This window comes from Neoarius graeffei, chromosome 20 (assembly GCF_027579695.1).
Source record: "Neoarius graeffei isolate fNeoGra1 chromosome 20, fNeoGra1.pri, whole genome shotgun sequence".
NCBI classification, from domain to species: domain Eukaryota; kingdom Metazoa; phylum Chordata; class Actinopteri; order Siluriformes; family Ariidae; genus Neoarius; species Neoarius graeffei.
This window is the reverse complement of record NC_083588.1, coordinates 12,367,603-12,387,332: the sequence shown is the minus strand read 5'-3', so window position 1 is coordinate 12,387,332 and position 19,730 is coordinate 12,367,603. Positions and strand designations below refer to the sequence as shown.

Below are 19,730 nucleotides of genomic sequence, written 5' to 3'. Positions count from 1 at the left end.
TTTGTCCCAAGGCGGCACGGTGGTGTAGTGGTTAGCGCTGTCGCCTCACAGCAAGAAGGTCCTGGGTTCAAGCCCCGGGGCCGGCGAGGGCCTTTCTGTGTGGAGTTTGCATGTTCTCCCCGTGTCCGCGTGGGTTTCCTCTGGGTGCTCCGGTTTCCCCCACAGTCCAAAGACATGCAGGTTAGGTTAACTGGTGACTCTAAATTGACCGTAGGTGTGAATGGTTGTCTGTGTCTATGTGTCAGCCCTGTGATGACCTGGCGACTTGTCCAGGGTGTACCCCGCCTTTCGCCCGTAGTCAGCTGGGATAGGCTCCAGCTTGCCTGCGACCCTGTAGAAGGATAAAGCGGCTAGAGATGATGAGATGAGATGAGATGAGACTTTGTCCCAACTTTTTTGGAATCGGGGTTGTATGAGCTGATAGCCTAGTTGTAGAGTAGCCAATCAGTGTGCACAATTGCTCATATCCAGTGAATGTGGATAGAATAAATATGTTTATACATTTAATTCCTATTGGATCATACTCATACACACACAATTTCTCAGTTCTCCCTGTATGTATTTGTGTTTTTCATCTGTGTTTCTGTTATACAGATGTCTATGAGCTCTAATTTTAGTGTTTCACTTCAGTGCGGTTTCCTGCTTCCTCCTCGTGCTCGAATGAGGAACAGAGACTCCAAATACACACACACACACACACACACACACAAAATGTCTCTCACTCTGTAGTTATAGACGGAGTGTAATCAGAAACGCTTTCCATCTGCAAGACAAACCCATAAACTCAGTTTACATCCTGTCCATCACAACCTTCACCAGCTTGTATGTCCACCACTCGCCATGTATTTTGTGCACCTCGACGATTGAACCGTCTGGATCATCAGCTGTTGGCTGGACATGGGTTTGCCAGTTGTGCTTCATGTCCAGGTAGACCACAACACTGACCGAGACGCACACTGTGGTGGTACTCGTACCTGACCTGACTGGCACTGTTGCTAAGGTGATCAGAGGCATCACCAAATATTATGACACACGCAACAAATTTTATCTCTTCCACTGACTGAGTGCACTTTATCTAAATTCATGCAATTCGTGACGCCTATTTCGTGTTGCATTTTTACTTTGCTGTTCCAAACAACCTCACAAGTTGCCTAAAGGACTCAAGGTCCAGTTTAAGTCTCTCAGTGTTCAACCAGGCTCATCCTGAAGCACTGGAATATCAGTGTTGTGTTCTGTTCGGACACAAAATGAGAACTCTTAAAGTGCCATTCCACCATTGGATGTATTTTTTTGGCATAAAATACAATATATTTTATGACAACATGACTAGACAGAGAAATCTTTTAGCTTCAAAATGATATATCAAACATAATTTTTTGACAACGACAAGTATATTAATTTTGCGACCAAAGTCACCTACCCTTGTAATTTCCGCGCGGTAGTGAAACGTGATGTCATCGGCAGGTTCCCCTTCTTGTGTACCACGTCACGTGTGACGTGGCACAGATTATCAGCAATGGCGGATAGAACGCGATTGTCAGCTTCGGAAAAGAAGCGAAGGAAAATAGCAAGTGATGCCCAAAGGAGACGGTCGATGGTGAATATCGGCACAGCAATTGACAAGTGGAAATCGCATTCTATCCGCCATTGCTGATAATCTGTGCCACGTCACACGTGACGTGGTACACAAGAAGGGGAACCTGCCGATGACATCACGTTTCACTACCGCGCGGAAATTAAAAGGGTAGGTGACTTTGGTCGCAAAATTAATATACTTGTCGTTGTCAAAAAATTATGTTTGATATATCATTTTGAAGCTAAAGGATTTCTCTGTCTAGTCATGTTGTCATAAAATATATTGTATTTTATGCCAAAGAATACATCCAATGGTGGAATGGCACTTTAAGCTGTGTCTGAAATCAGTCACTCATTCACTACTCCCTACTCACTATCTCAGGAATTCTATATGGAGGACTATATAGTGAGTTCATTGGTTTAAAAAAAATCATCATCTCATCTCATCTCATTATCTCTAGCCGCTTTATCCTTCTACAGGGTCGCAGGCAAGCTGGAGCCTATCCCAGCTGACTACGGGCGAAAGGCGGGGTACACCCTGGACAAGTCGCCAGGTCATCACAGGGCTGACACATAGACACAGACAACCATTCACACTCACATTCACACCTACGGTCAATTTAGAGTCACCAGTTAACCTAACCTGCATGTCTTTGGACTGTGGGGGAAACCGGAGCACCCGGAGGAAACCCACGCGGACACGGGGAGAACATGCAAACTCCACACAGAAAGGCCCTCGCCGGCCCCGGGGCTCGAACCCAGGACCTTCTTGCTGTGAGGCGACAGCGCTAACCACTACACCACCGTGCCGCCCAAAAAAAAATCATCATAATAAAAATAAATAAATAAATAAACACTTTTGGACACTACTCCGCTGCACCATTATTTATGTCATTACCTTTGCACAATTAAAATGTGCCAGATCAGTCGGTTGGTGGGTTTTCAAAATAAATACCTGCATGCATTTTTTTAATAAATCCATATTATACTGAGCATATTTCCCACATTAATAAATACATACAGTGGGGCAAGAAAGTATTTAGTCAGCCACCAATTGTCCAAATTCTCCCACTTAAAAAGATGAGAGAAGCCTGTAATTTTCATCATAGGTACACTTCAACTATGAGAGACAGAATGGGGGGAAAGAATCCAGGAAATCACATTGTAGGATTTTTAATGAATTAACTGGTAAATTCCTCGGTAAAATAAGTATTTGGTCACCTACAAACAAGCAAGATTTCTGGCTCTCACAGACCTGTAACTTCTTCTTTAAGAGGCTCCTCTGTCCTCCACTCGTTACCTGTATTAATGGCTTTTCTGCAAAGGGACCAGGACGACTGATCTGTGTAAAGGAAAGAATGAATGGGGCCATGTATCGTGAGATTTTGAGTGAAAACCTCCTTCCATCAGCAAGGGCATTGAAGATGAAACGTGGCTGGGTCTTTCAGCATGACAATGATCCCAAACACACCGCCCGGGCAACGAAGGAGTGGCTTCGTAAGAAGCATTTCAAGGTCCTGGAGTGGCCTAGCCAGTCTCCAGATCTCAACCCCATAGAAAATCTTTGGAGGGAGTTGAAAGTCCGTGTTGCCCAGCGACAGCCCCAAAACATCACTGCTCTAGAGGAGATCTGCATGGAGGAATGGGCCAAAATACCAGCAACAGTGTGGGAAAACCTTGTGAAGACTTACAGAAAACGTTTGACCTCTGTCATTGCCAACAAAGGGTATATAACAAAGTACTGAGATGAACTTTTGTTATTGACCAAATACTTATTTTCCACCATAATTTGCAAATAAATTCTTTAAAAATCAGACAATGTGATTTTCTGGATTTTTTTTTCTCATTTTGTCTCTCATAGTTGAGGTATACCTATGATGAAAATTACAGGCCTCTCATCTTTTTAAGTGGGAGAACTTGCACAATTGGTGACTGACTAAATACTTTTTTGCCCCACTGTAGTACTTTGTGTCTGCTGCGTCTTTCAGTTCTTTTAAATCAAGGCCGAATACTTTCTTCTTTGCTGCTGCCTTTTATTAAATCAAATTTGAGGCTTTTGATTAATTCCTTACTCTGCACTATACCGTAACTTTTATTCTTGCATTTAATCTGTCTTATTCGAGTTAGCTTATTTTCTATTCTCTTACTATTTTTAATTGTCCCCGAATGTCTGTTAATAATGTGTTTCTTCCTCCATCCGTCCACCCCAAACATACGCCAATATTATTGCCATTTTCACGCCACAACTTTTACATTTTTCTCGTGCCCATTGTCATAAGGAAAAACAAACTACTGCAATACTCAGTCTAAAATACTTAATGGTCCTTATGAAACAGCTTTGACAGCTTTTCTTTCAGCATGACTGCAATATTGCTTGGTTAGTGACCATCGGTTGTACACTACTTTTCATGGTGCATTGTGGGATACTTTGAGTCCACTATATAGGGTGTCATAATTCTCACTCTACATTCAGACAGCACTACAAAATGGCAAACGTACTATATAGTCTGACCGCGAGTTGGCCTAGTGGTTAGTGTGTCCGCCTCTCGACTGGGAGATCATGAGTTCTACTCGTAGTCGGGTCATACCAAAGACCATCATAAAAATGGTACCTACTCCCGTCTGGCAAGGCACACTGCAATACAGATGCGAGTAGGGAAGTCAAACTCTTATGGTTACCAGAGGACTAGCCCCCCAATGTAACCCAAGCTGTATAGGTGAGAGACCAAGGGCTATCGAAACGGAGATCGGTGCCGCACCCATACGCCTTAAAGAGTTCATTTGTACTGGGACAGGAGACTCCCTGGGAAGACCAGATTCTGGCATGAGAGGGACTTTGACTAGATAGTGCACTATATAGTGAGTGATTTTAGACACGGCATTAGTCTAGTCTCATCGAATCTAGTTGAGCCAACATACTGGCCATCTAGCTTTATCCTCAGTTACAGTTTTCCAGGTGCACAAAAAGATTTGGTGACTTAATTTCAGAAATTTAGATTTCCTCCCTGTTTTCTTCCAAATTAAGTCTTTGCAAATTCCCATCCACCAGCCAGCTCTCCCCATCATATGACAGCTCCCAAACTAGAAGGGAATTCGGTAGAGTCTCATACCTCCGCCAAGCCACAGATTATCAACTTCAAAATCAAATCACTTGAAACTAGGGCAATACTGAAGCTGTCCACCAAATTTCATCCAAATCCATTCATTATTTTTTGAGTTACGTTGGGAACAGACAAATATATCCTGGCTCTGCATTCGTATCCAAATTTGCATCAAAACCTAATCAATTGTTTCTTGGCCCATGGACCACCTTTCCTCAAAATTTCATCAAAATCCGTTCACTACTTTTTGAGTTATGTTGGGAAGAGGCAAACAAACTAACAGAGGTGAAAACAGAACCTCCTCCAACAAAGATGGTGGAGGTAATGAAGCGGGTCAAGGCTAACACATGCTACTTCGATAACTTGTCTTGGACGTTGTTGGATTTTTTTTCTTGTTTACTGCTCTCAGGACATGAGTTTTTCCCCAAAAAAATAATGGTGAGAGAAAACATGAGCTAATGAAACCAGATTGCATTTTTCTCTTCCTCTTTCAATTGCATCGAAAATGCAGTTTAAAGGAATCAGATAGTTTCCAAATAAGTGTGCAGAAAGGATTCAAACACGAAGGTGTTTCATTGTGACACATTATCGTTATTGCCAGACAGTGGAGCTGTAAAGCTCAAGCTGAAATCGTGCAAGAAAAATGTGCTTAACCAAGAGTGACAATTTAAATACAGAAATGGCAGTTAACAATTTGGTTTCAGTGCTTGCCACTCGAAATTTTTTGAAAGACAGATCTTGATCTGAAACTCTGGGTGTGTGAAGTCATGTGTAACAGACATTCTTACCACAAGTTGCCTTATTAGTATAATGCAAAATGTGTACAAGGTTTAAATATCAATCGGTCATGAAATGGCTGCAGACGTGTGCACTGGGGAATATTTGAACATTTTAACACTTTAATCCATAACGATAACTCACGTTCGACTTGTCGGAGGTTTGTCATGTCGGAAATGTACAGTATATGTGTCTAAGGTGATTACAGTCTATTAAAATTAACTATCAGTTTTTAGTTTTATTTGGTACGCAGACCAAAATACACCATTTTAAAATGAACAGATACGCAGACGCGTCCTCAAAGCCGTGAGGGTTCTGTACGTAAATAAAAAACATTTGTGTCAGTTCCATTTCAGTTTTCTTCATTTTAGCACAGCTCATGTCGTTTGATGAAGTGGATTAAACATTAAAATCAGGATACTGCACAATTACATGATACAAACACAACTGTTAGCGTACACATTTTTAAAATTTGTCATATAACCATAACTTTCGCAGTAAGTTTAGTGCAGATATCCTGAATTTAAGTAGAACTGAAAATATCTTCAAAACTGTAAGTATTAAAGATGGAAATTGTAGTGATGAGACACCAAATAAAAAAAACAAACAAATCCGAGTGACACGTGGCAATCTGTGGTATCAAAGCATTCTCAGGAAATATTTCCCATCCATCCATTATCCATAACCACTTATCTCGTGCAGGGTCGGAGGCAAGCTGGAGCCTATCCTGGCTGACTATGGGTCACTGGGCTCGAACCCAGAACCTTCTTGCTGTGAGGTAACAGGTGACAAATTGTTCAGTGAACCTTCTTTCCTGAAACCAAGAAATTTCCTTTTGGACAACTCAGCCCTGCCCGGTCAAATTTACGATAGCTTGCATAATCTGCAAAACATATTTCCGTGAATTAGTCCTGGAATTTTCACCCTATTTTCACAAGTGATACAGTCTGCTTGTCTTGGGTGCAATATCCGGTTTGAGTGAGATTGTGTCACTTACTTGTGGGTTTCTCGAGGGACCTACGGTACCATTCAGGTTTCATGACATATTTCAGTGGTAACCCTGTCAAATGCTTGCTGAAAGGTGATTGAACAATGGCAGCTATGTATGTTGTTTTTTTTTTTGAAGTAATCCTGTCATCACCAAAAATTATGTGACTTACAGATGAGCACAGAGACATAATCTGTCAAATTTCAGCTTGATTGAACATATAGTTCCCAAGAAACAGTTATCTGAACATCGCATCATATGATCTTGCCCTAAATTTTGCATATTATCTCATGCAAATCCACGGTTCCAGTCATGAGTTTCAGCGACCTGAGCAAATTAGGCCCCTGGCTGCTAGAATTGATTGGTATGTGGCAGCTGAGAAATGTCAACATGGTTGACATTTACAGAGTTTCAGAATTTACGTGGCAAAGCTAAATGGTTTTTGAAGTTCTTGTTTGGAAGAACCCAAAGAATCGGGGGAAATAATTTTCGTTGGAGGACATATGGCTCATGAGATATGGGCCAAAAGGATTAACACTGTGCTCTAACCCAACAATTCAAGCAATTAGGCGCATCTTGCTTGCCTGAGTAGTAGGAGGTAGTACTATCTATTGACCAAGTTTCACATCTCTGTGACTTACGGGTTGGTCTGCACAATTCTTTTCATGGGGAAAAAAAAGAATAATGTGAAGAAATACTCTTGCAAAAATAATACGGTTCGAGCACCTTTGGTGCTCGGACCCATAATTAACTGCAGTAAGGAATAGTACTGATTTGTGTGAATTACACAGGAAGAGAAATGCCAAAACTACAACAACTTCTGTCAAGTACATCCATCTTCATTAACTGCTTTATCATGGTCAGGGTTACGACAGATCTGGATCTGATTGTACCTTTGCAGGGTACCATCTACTGGCATGTTTTTGGGCGGTAGGAGGAAACCGGAAAACGCAGATAAAATGGGGTGAACATGCAAAACTCTACGCAAAGAGTAACCTGAGCACTACTCAAGTGTAATTTAAAAACAAATGTTTAACAGCACGGTATGCAGTGAGCTACGGTGCTATAGTGAGCTACCCACAACTTTTACTTGATTTACTTGAACTTTTACATCCATTGATGTCTCTCAGTGTAAATCAGACAGCAGGAACAGCCCATCTCTGTTTCACACGTAACCCTGATAGTCATTTATAAAGTTATTCAGTCTTTGTAGCAGGCGATGTCTTCTCCCACATCGCTCCATTGCTTGAAAATTCATCTCCTCTTACCTGAAGCCATGTACTCAACTTTGCTTTGCTCCTTTTCAGCCTCTAGCACAGCTAACACCAACCAAGGTCCAAGGAATATACACATTAATACTCTTCTTTGTCCTGCCCCCCATGTGGGAGCAAGAACATTCCCAAAGACCCACCTGTTTACTGAACATGTAAACGAACACTAATTTAAAAACTGCCATGATGTCCACTGATATTTACTGTGATATTATATTTAAATAATTTTGGCTGGCGTTGAGTGGTATATCAGATATATTCCATTCAGCAAGCATGATATTGAACGAGTCGAAGACGAGTAGCTGAATGGAATATATCGGATAGACCATGAAAAAAAAAGCCATCCAATATTATTATTATTAGCGGCACGGTGGTGTAGTGGTTAGCGCTGTCGCCTCACAGCAAGAAGGTCCGGGTTCGAGCCCCGTGGCCAGCGAGGGCCTTTCTGTGCGGAGTTTGCATGTTCTCCCCGTGTCCACGTGCGTTTCCTCCGGGTGCTCCGGTTTCCCCCACAGTCCAAAGACATGCAGGTTAGGTTAACTGGTGACTCTAAATTGACCGTAGGTGTGAATGTGAGTGTGAATGGTTGTCTGTGTCTATGTGTCAGCCCTGTGATGACCTGGCGACTTGTCCAGGGTGTACCCTGCCTTTCGCCCGTAGTCAGCTGGGATACTGTAGGCTCCAGCTTGCCTGCGACCCTGTAGAACAGGATAAAGTGGCTAGAGATAATGAGATGAGATGAGATTATTATACATACACATTCTCTTCATATCAGCATTCTCAAAGGCCAACGGTAGCTTACTCGCGACTCAGTTCTGTTAGCGCGGCAGTGCAGTTAACTTTCAGTCGGTGTAGCGTTAGCAAAGGCCAATGCTAGTGCAGTCAAGCTGAATATTATTATTATCCCTGTGTAATTTATTTTGTTACTTTTAAAATCAACATCGACAACTAAACACAACGGAGCGACCTGGCAGCCAAAATTCTCTCAATCTTCCGCTTTTAATGAAGCAAACCTCGCGGCCAGGTTTATTTACAAATCATCACAGTCACTTGCTAGCGCAGAAGTTTTACATCTCTGATGTGTCTCTTTTCCAGTTTTTCGATGTCCGTTGGTATGTTTTTCTCTTGTAAATATCCGTGAAGAATATCTAACGAAGTTTCGGTAGCTTTTCAGGTGTTCAGCACGTCTTCAGTTTCAGTTTATTTATTTCATGCTTAATCCGAGCAGTAGCACTGGATCAGCGTCGTCTTCTCTCTTTTCCGGTGGACAAAGAAATGATTGTGCGCATGCGCAGCAGAAAAGTTTTGTCACTGGATCTTCGCATGAGCTCTGACATGTGATGTCATGTTGTCTTGACAATGTGCAATATTGTAACAATATTGCACGCTCATTCTCCATTGGGGAGAGTGGCATAATACATGGAGGACAAGCGATATGATAACAAGATTGCATGCCATCAATAAACCCACTAGAAGGGAATAGAATACGTGTTTTTATTCCATGGAAAAAGTGGCCCGTACGTATAAGCATGTATTATCTTATATTACCAGACCTGCCAATCTTAATGCATTTTGCAGATGAGTGTTGTGATTTAGCATTGGAGTTAGCTAGTAAGAACTGGAACTCAAAATACACCATCACTCAAATCACTCCAAAACAACAGCAATCTTTTTCTCCCCAATAAATGAGTAATGAGCCAATTGATACGTGAATCTGGAATGATTGACAGTTCTGTAGGTGCTTTGCGCTCCCCTTTGCTTTCTCTCAGTGGAAATGGATCATGCTTGAGTTAATTAGTCTGAAATAGAATCTATCGATGTATGTTTAACTTGGTTAATTGGTCATAGTTAACTTCACTGATGTAATGGCTAAAATCAGTACACTATATTTTTTAGGGATGACACTGGAATTGGTCAAAAACTGCAGGAAGGTGATGAAAAGAAGACACACGATGAAGGTTTTGACTTCAAAATTATCAATTGGCCAACAACAAAGTCACAAATCCAAGTCGACAAATGATGTTAACGGTCATGATAATGAGAAATATAATTTTTCGGTTCTAGATGCATTGAAACTTTGAACGGCAATTAATCAACAGTGAAAAATGTTGGCCATGTGGACATTCGACAGCCAGTTTGTAAAATATTATTTTGAAAATGTATCGTTATGTTGTTTTTTTGCACTGTTTACTTTGCATTACTACAGAATGGCTTTAAAATCCATCATCCAGCTGAGTTTTCACAGCCACCACTGCCAACAAGCAGCTCCCGACTGCACAACTGATAATGTTATTCCAACTGGTGGAAATGCTTTATTTATTTGTTTGTTTGATTGTTTTGTCAAGAGATATCACTGTGTCATGTGGTTACTGTGGCAATTTACAGTTAACTTGAATTCCAGCGGAAGACATGAGAAGGCTGACTGTTTCACACCTCCCACTATTTTAATTAGGTGAAGCTAACAGGGAATGCCCACTGTAACGAACATTACTTCACTGTGTTTAGTTCATTCGAATGATCATTATCAACACGCCTGAAGATAAATGAAATGAAATAACGTGTTTTATACATGGAACCCGAGAGTACACGTCCTCGTTGTTGCAGTTCCACAAGATGCATTCCACTTGAGATTTAAAAAAAAACAAAACAGAAATTCCTTCTCCCCTTAGTGTTCACTTCCTCAATTTTGAACATTTCTCACAAAGTGTTGAATGAGTTCATGATGAAAAAGAATTGAAATGCAAATTATTTGACAGCACAGACAAAACATTTTCAAATAGCAACAATATCAGGAAAGACTTAAGAGGGAATATTAATGGCACTAAAAAGGAAACAACAATGGCAATATAAAGGGCACACTGACAGTGCAGTACGAAGTCATGCACCTTTAGTTAGGGCTGGAGGACTTGAACCTGGTCTTGAGGTATTTTCTTCCTTGACTTGGATTGTCTCAGAGTTATTGCTGTATGTACCTGGATGTACCTCGGTCTTGGACTTGCCTGAGAATCATCTTTTTTGTCCAAAATTTGAAACAATACCTTCTCGACAACTTCGTCATCATTGGCACAATACACAAGCGAAGCAAATGCATCGATATACTTGCATAACTATACTCGTTCAAGTCAATTCAGAATTTATTTCAGAATGGCTGTTAAGAAGAAGAAACCTTTATTTGTCACATGCACACTTCAAGCACAGTGAAATTCATCCTCTGCATTTAACCCCTCTGAAGCAGTGAACACACACACACAGAGCAGTGGGCAGCCATACTCCAGCACCCGGGGAGCAGTCAGGGGTTAGGTACCTTGCTCAAGGGCACCTCAGCCCAAGGCCTCCCCACATCAACCTAACTGCATGTCTTTGGACTGTGGGGGAAACCGGAGCACCCGGAGGAAACCCACGCAGACAACATGCAAACTCCACACAGAAAGGCCCTCGCTGGCCGCTGGGTTCAAACCTGGAACCTTTTTGCTGTGAGGCGACCGTGCTAACCACTACACCACCACACTCCAAAGACATGCAGTTAGGTTGACATTGCTGCAACAGAATCATGGCGGCAATCATGGCAAGCCCCGCTATCAACAGGGCAATGAACATAGCGTGTCACTTCCTTCTCCGGGTGTAGTCTTGCCAAATGATGATTGACGTTCGAGGTTGTCCCCGTTGTCTCCTCGATAGTTCTTCTACAAACGGAACACATAGCTGTGCATTTTTTCCCACTGCACGAGAAGTCCGTATAAGCAAAGCGGACAATCCTAGGGGCGTTTTCTCCAGGCATTTTAGCGCCATGAACGTTCGTTTGTTCCTGAACATGACGTATGAACAGGTGAATGTGCATTTTCTTGCACGAAATTAGTATAAAAATTAATGTAGATATAAATATAAATATCTTATGCCAAATTATTATGCCGTGTTACAAAAATTAAAGAAAAAAAACAGAGTCCTCGTCTCCAATTTATGACTCCGAGTCCAAGTCCGAGTCATCAGTGCTCAAGTCCAAGTCAAGTCACGAGTCCTTAAAATTAGGGCATGAATCGGACTCAAGTGCTACAAGTCTGGTCTCAAATACACTTAAAACTCTTGATTCGATTTTATCTACTCATGATTTTGACCCTTTGACAAAAGTGGACTTCAGTATGGCTCCAAGTACTGAAAGGGCACTTGATAGGATATATTGATAAGACTCAAAAGACAATCATAACATCAGCCGAGAGTACAATAAAGTCATGAGAAAGCGCATACCAGTGATATTAAAAAAGCATAACTACAGCACCAAAAATGGAGCATCGGCAGCGCTAAAATGCACACTAGTGGATCAAAAAAAATAAATACTGTACGAAAGCAGCTGTACTCAAAAGTTTGAAAAGCATACAGTGGTGCTTGAAAGTTTGTGAACCCTTTCGAATTTTCTATGTTTCTGCATAAATATGACCGAAAACAACATCAGATTTTCACACAAGTCCTAAAAGTAGATAAATAGAACCCAGTTAAACAAATGAGACAAAAATATTATACTTGCTCATTTATTTATTGAGGAAAATGATCCAATATTACATATCTGTGAGTGGCAAAAGTACGTGAACCTTTGCTTTCAGTATCTGGTGTGACCCCCTTGTGCAGCAATAACTGCAACTAAACGTTTCCGGTAACTGTTGATCAGTCCTGCACACCGGCTTGGAGGAATTTTAGCCCGTTCCTCCGTACAGAACAGCTTCAACTCTGGGATGTTGGTGGGTTTCCTCACATGAACTGCTCGCTTCAGGTCCTTCCAAAACATTTCCATTAGACTAAGGTCAGGACTTTGACTTGGCCATTCCAAAACATTAACTTTATTCTTCTTTAACCATTCTTTGGTAGAATGAGTTGTGTGCTTAGGGTCATTGTCTTGCTGCATGACCCACCTGCTCTTGAGATTCAGTTCATGGACAGATGTCCTGGCATTTTCCTTTAGAATTCACTGGTATAATTCAGAATTCATTGTTCCATCAATGATGGCAAACCGTCCTGGCCCAGATGCAGCAAAACAGGCCCAAACCATGATACTACTACTACCACCATGTTTCACATATGGGATAAGGTTCTTATGCTGCAATGCAGTGTTTTCCTTTCTCCAAGCATAACATTTTTCATTTAAACCAAAAAGTTCTATTTTGGTCTCATCCGTCCACAAAACATTTTTCCAATATCCTTCTGGCTTATCCACATGATCTGTAACAAACTGCAGATGAGCAGTAATGTTCTTTTTGGAGATCAGTGGCTTTCTCCTTGCAACCCTGCCATGCACACCATTGTTGTTCAGTGTTCTCCTGATGGTGGACTCATGAACATTAACATTAGTCAATGTGAGAAAGGCCTTCAGTTGCTTAGAAGTTACCCCAGGGTCCTTTATGACCTCGCCGACTATTACACGCCTTGCTCTTGGAGTGATCTTTGTTGGTCGACCACTCCTGGGGAGGGTAACAATGGTCTTGAATTTCCTCCATTTGTACACAATCTGTCTGACTGTGGATTGGTGGAGTCCAAACTCTTTAGAGATGGTTTTGTAACCTTTTCCAGCCTGATGAGCATCAACAACGCTTTTTCTGAGGTCCTCAGAAATCTCCTTTGTTCGTGCCATGATACACTTCCACAAAAGTGTGTTATGAAGATCAGACTTTGATACACTGTAAAAAAAAAAATCCGTTGTTTTTACGGAAAAATACTGGCAGCTGGGGTTGCCAGAATAATCCTGTTTAAAAATACAGTGAAATGTAAACAACATTACAGAATAACTTGTACATTTCACTGGGATTCCATGCACAATTAATGATAACTAAATGTAAATTTTACGGATATTCATTGTACAATAAACAATGATTGCATGAACATTTCACCGGGATTCAATGTATGATGGTTACAAGCAATGATCTACTAGACAGATATTTTATTTGATTTAGAGTTTTACGAAATGTGCCGGAGAGCCTCTACTGACATTTTTTTTTTAATTTTTTTAACAGGGCAATGATGTAATTTTAACTATCACATTCTGTTTTAGTATTACAGTTTGTCTGTGTTTAAACTACAACAATTTGTAAATTCTACAAAAAAATATGATCAATTCAACATATTCTTACTGTTAAATTAACAGTGGTATTTGGTTAGGAGTTTTACAGTATATTGATGTAAGTTACACACTGCTTCATTGTTTTTGTATTTACAGTTTTTCTATGTCATGATTTTACAGAAATTCACTGTTAATTCTACGGACATTTTTTACAGTGGATCCCTTTTCTTTAAATAAAACCGGGTGCCCACTCACACCTGATTGTCATCCCATTGACTGAAAACGCCTGACTCTAATTTCACCTTCAAATTAACTGCTAATCCTAGAGGCTCACATACTTTTGCCACTCACAGATATGTAATATTGGATCATTTTCCTCAGTAAATAAATGACCAAGTATAATATTTTTGTCTCATTTGTTTAACTGGGTTCTCTTTATCTACTTTTAGGACTTGTGTGAAAACCTGATGATGTTTTCGGTCATATTTATGCAGAAATATAGAAAATTCGAAAGGGTCCACAAACTTTCAAGCACCACTGTACTGTACATCGATTTGCACTCACTGGGAACAGTAACAACACGAAAGGCGAAGGAGGCCACACCAGCAGAACTATAAAGGCTTGCCAGGATTGGCTATAAAAACCGGACTGGAAAGCACACCAGTGGTAAACAAGAGAACACCCAAATAATTAAAAGGTCACACTACTTTCCTGTAAAAGGCAAACCAGAAACCCTCGCAAAGGCACAACACAGTGATACAACAGACACACCAACAGCACTTCATCGGTTGAGGGAAAAGAATTACTCATTAACTTGGATCACTAATTTATACAGACCTCAGCTGAGCTGAACAGGTCTTCACACACACACACACACACACACACACACACACACACACACACACACTTTTATAAAAGAAAAAAAAAAAAGTCAGTATACTGTGCAGCCAGGAACAAACACTACCACATCGATTAAGATAGTGAGACAGTTCTTACCTGGTGGGATGGAGCTACTGTATGAGCGAGCTTGAGTTTCTTTGTGTGAGGTGAAGTCGACTGAGCACAAGAACAGGTTTCAGTGTGTGGAGGATGTGTAGGCCAGCGTACATGCGTATGTGTGCATGTGTGAGTGTGTGTGCGAGCAAAAGCAGCAGCAGCAGCAGCAAGGTCACTTTTTCACTCCTGTGGTTTCTCAGCTCACTTCCTCTGTGAGATTAACATCTGAACACTCCTTCACTTATGACGATCGGCCCAGACGCACACATCTACGGTATAGATACTATATATGTTTGACAGACATGCAAGACAAAGATGTACACGACCTACCAAAAAGTTTTGATCACCCTGTAAATGAAGGGAAATGCTTATTTTTAAATGTTTCCTGAATTATGAAGGGTTCAATTTTATTGGAACAACTGCGATTTAATCGAATCAGAAAACATCTTTTTTTTTCACTTGAATTATCATATCAGGTACGCCACCTCATTTCCAGTACAGCATTTATGTTTTATACTTCATATTAGTGCTGACTAGGAGTCTTTTATCGATGCAAGCTTTTACCCTTCCTTTAATAAAACACTCATTAGGTCAGAGAGAGAGAGCGCACTTGTAACATTGCTTATTTAATAATTCTGTATGATAATGTTTGGCTATAATAGTTAATTTTCTATTACAGCCATCTGCAATCCAAATCCTTGGTTGATATTAAGGGTGGCACAATTGTTCAGTGGTGAGCACTGTCACCTCATCGCAAGAAGGTTCTGGGTTCGGACTTCACAGCCAACTGGGGCCTTTCAGTGTGTGGGTTTCCTCTGGGTGCTCCGGTTTCCTCCCACAATCTAAAGGATGTGGATAAGGTCAACTGGCTGGTCCAAATTGCGCATAAGTGTGAATCTGAGTGTGAGTGGTTGTTTATCTCTGTGTTCGACAGAATAGACTAAAGATAATAATACTCATCTCATTATGTCTAGCCGCTTTATCCTTCTACAGGGTCGCAGGAGCCTATCCCAGCTGACTACGAGCGAAAGGCGGGGTACACCCTGGACAAGTCGCCAGGTCATCACAGGGTTGACACATAGACACAGACAACCATTCACACTCACATTCACACCTACGGTCAATTTAGAGTCACCAGTTAACCTAACCTGCATGTCTTTGGACTGTGGGGGAAACCGGAGCACCCGGAGGAAACCCACGCGGACACGGGGAGAACATGCAAACTCCGCACAGAAAGGCCCTTGCCGGCCACGGGGCTCGAACCCGGACCTTCTTGCTGTGAGGCGACAGCGCTAACCACTACACCATCGTGTCGCCCCAAGATAATAATACTAAAAAAAAAGTCAGCGTCTTTGTATCAGTGATGGGAAATCTTCAGCACAGGGGACTTTTATGCTTTGCAGATTCTCTGTCACATCAAAAGCTGTGGCTTTGGTCTTGACATCAGGCCGGTGATGTAATGCTGAGATTATCACTGTTACATTTATAATGTAAGTGATAACAGGAAGTAATTAATTTTGCAAGTGTGGATATGCATCCAGTCCCAGTTAAAAGTTTGGACACACTTTCAAATTCAATGTTTTTTCTTTATTTTTGTTAACTAAAAGACACTTCATGCCTTAAAGTCATGATGGATGTCATTTCTGTTTACTTAGTTGATTGGTTCTTGGCATAATATGGATTACAACAGTTGTGGTGTTGAACAGGGCTATTTACCGTATTTTTATTATTACTTGGGCAGCGGCTACAATTATCGACACCTTAACGATCTTTTGGCCATTACAAAAGTAGAAAAGACTTTCAATACGTAAACTGTGTATGAATAATTACTCAAACTTCCACTGGAAAAAAAAAAAAGAGTTGATTCCTGATTACTTAGCGTATCAGATCACGTGACACCTTTCCACAATTCTTGACATCTTTGTCCACAGTTATCGACACCGTTCTACAATTATCGATATCCAGATGATTATTTATTTTTAAAAAAAAAATAATTGGTATGTGGTATTAAGTTAACAAAATATTATTTTTATTTCAAATTTGTTTTACACAGACTTATATTTAGTACAAAATATCTTTTATATAAATATATTGATGTCAGCCTGCGACCCTGTAGAACAGGATAAAGCGGCTAGAGATATTGAGATGAGATGAGATGAGATGAGATGAGATATTGATGTCAGTGTTTATATAAATGAGGAAGTAATTCTAATATTGGTAACAAATCAACTGATAATGTTTAACCTGTGTCAGAAATTCTTTTTGTTCCACTTTCTAAGTATTTCTGTTTTGTTAATCATTCATTATTGTTTGTATTAATTTCTCGTTTTGTAGTTTACCAATAAACCTCAATAGGCAATTGACATTGTAACCACATGAAAATCCAGGTCAAAGGTCACATATCATTCCTCGAACCAAAATATAAAATGTCTACGGATATTGCAATATGTGGTAGATATTTACAACAAACTACAAAAAATATTTTCTGAATGGAATAGAAAAATCTGAATATTTCAAGCATGTAATTTTTTATATGCTAGTAATTTAATTCTGGTCTAATTATATTTATTGCACTAGGATTTCGAATACTCTATAAACATTCCATTCTGTTATGAATAAAAAAAATTATAAATCCCAGCACTTTTATTTTTTTACAGTACTTCATCGACTTCAACAATATTACACAAAGATCGATCCATAACAGTTGTAAATGTCCCTTAATTCCACAGGGTGTCGATAATGGTGGACACTGGTGAAAGTGATCACTGTTATCAACACCTCACGTGACTTCTCAAACGCGCGTTTAGATACAAAATGGCGACTGTCAAATGAAAGAGTAAGAAACAAAGTAGGTTTCGACAAGGAGATCATGAAATATCGGTGAATTTGATCAGTAAAAACATGTTCATGATCTTTCCATCATGCTTACCTGCCATGATAAAGTCCGGGTTTTCCGAAAAATTGCTGATCGTGATAAAAAAATTCCATCTCTGGTAACGAGCTCTGTCATCACATGACAAGATCAAAGGGTGGGGGGGTTGATTAATTAACCGATAATAACTGTTGTAACTGAAACTCACCTTTATAAGATTTTTTTTTTTTGTAAATTGGTAAATCTGAAAAGGTGTTGATAATCATGGACTGTCAATAATTGTCGCCGTCGCTCTATTTACTGTTTGATCTCAGACGCATTAAAAAGGCAAAAAATTGCACAAATTAACTTTTGATGAGGCACAGCTGCTAACTGAAAAGCATTCCCGGTGACTACCTCATGAAGCTGGTTAAGATAATGCCAGTAGTGTGCAAAGCGTCATCGAGGTAAACGCTGGATACTTTGAAGAATCTAAAATGGGAAACATTTTTTTATAAACACTTTTTTGTTTACTACATAATTCCATATATGTTCCAGATGTTATTTCATAATTTTGATGTCTTCAGTATTGTTCTACAATAATAATCATCATCATCATCATCATCATCATCATCATCTAGTCTCTGGATGCTCAGAATTAGCCGAAACAGAATACGTACAAAGGCAAACAAAGCCACAGCATACCTCCACTGGGCTATCTGTAAGCATTATAACATCACAGTCAAAGACAAATACGATGAGCATGAGTCATTAACTGTAACGGAAAATAATGAAACTACAATACTCTGGGACATGTCAGTCCAAACTGGTAAAGAAATTAAGGCCAACAGACCAGATATAGTAGTGAAGGACAAGAAGGAAAGAGTTTGTCTGCTTATTGATATGTCTGTCCCTACCAAAAGAAACACTTCTCTAAAAATGACAGAAAAAGTCTCCAAATACAAAGATCTAGAAATAGAAATTAAGAGAATGTGGGGTATGACGACCACAACCATACCAGTGTTAATTGGTGCTCTTGGTCTGGTCAAGAAAGGGATTGAAAAATACACCAACAAACTCCCTGGTAACATCAAGACACAAGAACTTCACAAGATCGGCCTCCTCGGCACTGTTCACGTACTAAGGAGGACTTTATCTATCAAGTAGAGCCATCACACCCTCATGGTGGCCCAAAGTCCAAGGGATGGCTTCGGCTCCGTGAGCGAACAGAACAGGACATTAAGGAAAAACACTATAATAATAATAATAATAATAAGCACTAATGGAGAAGATGATGAGTCGGTGTACATGTTGTGTCCGTATTTGTGCATTATAAATGGATTATGAATGTGGTGCTTTTTTATTGGATTTTCTCTGCAGCATCAAGTTCGATACCGATACAAATGCATTTATTTGTAGAATATGCCATGACTATTTCAGATCACTTGCATTTCTATATTTTAAGTGTGCATTTGATCAGGTTTGATACTGATTTCCTTCATATGCACCTGCCACATGCTCATGAACCAACTTCTTCTTTTGTTAAAAAAAATAAAATAAAAATAATTTCCACCAAAGAAAAAAAAAAAACAGTAGCTAGTTTTTTTTTTAACTACCATTGCAGTCTTGTTCTGTGGGTTTATTGGGGTTCCAGAGTGCGTCCTGTCGCACACACATGGTATAATTCGACAGAAATGTGATTACTGACTGACTCATGGCTGAATTTTTATAGATCAACGAGTCCCGAGGCAGATTTGACATTTCTGAACTTGTGGGGAGATTTTTCAAAAACTGCAGCTTTTATTAAATAAAAAAAGAAAAAGTATGTGTATGTGTCAGAGAGAGAGAGAGAGAAGGATAGCATACGCCTTCACTCTTCAGATTTTAATCAGTTGAAGCTTTTAATTATTCACATCACTGAAGTCCACACACTGCTCTCTCTCTCTCTCTCTCTCTCTCTCTCTCTCTCACACACACACACACACACACACAGAAAAGTGTAACTCACTGACATGCTTCTTGTAAGAAACCATAAAGGACGTCAGATATATTTCCTGTCAGGTTCCTTCCTGACACTATTTATAGCCCTTTAACTCATGCAGTTGATGCTTATTTGCATCATGCACTG

The 19,730-nt window shown here is 40.1% G+C and overlaps 1 protein-coding gene across 2 annotated transcripts in view; it reads right to left on the bottom strand.

Moving 5' to 3' along the window:
* The window catches only part of LOC132868397 (cytokine-dependent hematopoietic cell linker), a 49,038-nt gene extending 34,151 nt beyond the window's left edge, over positions 1–14,887 (bottom strand). For both annotated transcript variants that reach the window (XM_060901247.1, XM_060901248.1), the window contains exon 1: positions 14,752–14,887. The gene's annotated coding sequence lies outside the window, so the exon portion shown is untranslated. The remainder of the gene's footprint in view (positions 1–14,751) is intronic.
* Positions 14,888–19,730: the final 4,843 nt, after the last annotated feature.